General features: G+C 36.8%; 1 pseudogene; it reads right to left on the reverse strand.

Moving 5' to 3' along the window:
• Positions 1-643, reverse strand: LOC145090168 (large ribosomal subunit protein mL43-like; annotated as a pseudogene).
• Positions 644-2,329: the final 1,686 nt, after the last annotated feature.

The following is a 2,329-nucleotide window of genomic DNA, read 5'->3' on the forward strand; positions in this document are numbered from 1 at the left end:
TCAGATCTGCAAGTCTGTTGTCTAGGTTCCTTACACGCAGGGGTGTTTGGTGACATGTCTGGTCTTGAGCTTCACCATGTTTCTTCCAAGTGAATTTCTAAGGCTGGTTGCACAAAGCAGCACATCTTCTGGACTCATGTTCATCACAGATACAACCCGCTCATTCTTGTTCTCTAACCAAATAATATCATTTAATCATCTTCATATCCATTGGCATTCATTCATAAATAATATCTAATCTAATCTTAATAGACCACAGTTAAGCTCCGTAACCACCTGTAGCTGAGGATTGCTTCCTTTAAATGTTGCCAACTGCGACTCCATAAATGCCCTACACAACACAACAAACACAATCATAATCTATAACCCAAATGTACATGTACATTAATTCATTATGTGAAAAATAGACTACATACCTAATCCCCCTGCTACTTCCACCCCAATTACAGTAGCTCACTGTCAAATTTTGAAGCTGCCAAACACCTCGCTATGATATCTATCTCTTCTGCCATGCTAAAAATCAACAATATTCATCTCTTCTGTCATCTATCAATATCATATCATTTTAGGAAGCTACAAGTTGCATATATACATTTAACAACTTTCATCATCCAATTAACATATATACATGCAAATACGACATCTAAACAGATTAGAAACATTTACTTGTAAATGATCATTTTTGCAGGCTACAATCCTTTTTCTATTGAAAGATTAAGAAAAAACAAGTATGAACAAAGCTCATCTTTCTCACACAATGATGTTTTAAGTTTAAAGGTTGGGCAACTGATTGCATCTACTCCAGTCATTCCTTAATAGTACCTCACCTTTGTTGTATATTTAGTAATTTGCAAATCAAATTTCACTTTCACAAAGCACTTCAGTCCCTTTTTTGACCTTCGATGAAAGCCATCACATTTGATTTAAGCACCAACATCTTATCATCACTACTTTACATACCATTTGGTATTTGCTTAGATCTTTATTATGTACTTAAGGCCACAATATTTGCATGTCACACTTGACTTTTCGATATTAGTATTTCAGGTGTTCTCCTAACTCCTAACAACAAAAGACTGGACCCATAAAATACATATCAGTAATTCACGTATATACAAATCATCGATCTCAGGATTTAGAAAACAAAAGCAATCGATTCGTGACATGCACATAAATTGCAGAAACCTAAATTTAAGATGGTATGGCAAGGAGAAAGAAGTGCGCTAAACGCTATAAGGAAAAGCTGTCACGATCATGATTCATGAGCCTACAAAACAAAAGTAAATGCAAAATCGAGCAAAATCTCACCTCAACTGGTCAAATTAATCAAAGATCTCAAATCGGAGAACGGGCGGCGATTAAACGTCTACGGCGGTGAATAGAAATAGAAGGAGACGCCGCTGATACCGACTCTTTGAAGCAATTCGTCAAGCACCTGATATGCATCCTCAAATCTGAAAAGTTTGAACAACAAAAACAATCCAATCCTTCTTTAAGTAAGTACCTTTTTAAGTTACCAACATCTGAAAAGAACTTCAGCTGAACGAAAGATATAGGATGCTAAACAGTTGACAGATTTATTTAAGAACATACAGAAAAGGAAATCAAATATATTTCTTTACACACTTATCTGATTTATGACCAGAAGCCGCATCAAGTGATGTGCGGTTTAAGAAGGTAACCAAAATCATAAGTAAAGTAACCCAATGAACTCAGAAGGTGGCGCTGGCAGTTCTCAATCGGTGATGCAAAAGATCGATGAACCGGTTAGACCATGGTTTACCCCCCATTTGTCTTTTCCCTAACTTCTGTCTTGTGTTCGTCTTCCCTCTTGGCCGATCAAAACAAAAGAAATGAGTGGAGCCAAAGAATAAAAGGGTGGAAATCAGATTAGAAAACCTAGAAAATGAGCAGATGTGTAGGTACACCGGTAATACGCTCCCGTCCTGAGGCCGTTTCAACCATTCAATGAAGATCCGTTGCCGATTTCAGATTTGGGAGAGATCATGTATTGATAAGGCGGTGGGTAGAAACCCGTTTTCATCAGGAGGATATGAACTGGTGGAGAAGGATCCAGAAACGCGATCGAGAAGACATGTTAGGGCTTCTAGACGATTTTGATGGGAGAAGAAAAGGTTGGATAAGAGCAAAAGACTGAAGGACAGATATTCCTTACCATGGTCGAGGAGCGAACCCGATGAACAGTACCTTAGTTAGAACCTTGGTTAGGCACTATTCCTAAGAAGTGCTCCCCTTTAATATATATATATATATATATATATATATATATATATATATATATATATATATATATATATATATATATATA

Source organism: Lactuca serriola, chromosome 2, assembly GCF_051521515.1.
Source record: "Lactuca serriola cultivar US96UC23 chromosome 2, Lser_US96UC23_V15, whole genome shotgun sequence".
Classification (NCBI taxonomy): domain Eukaryota; kingdom Viridiplantae; phylum Streptophyta; class Magnoliopsida; order Asterales; family Asteraceae; genus Lactuca; species Lactuca serriola.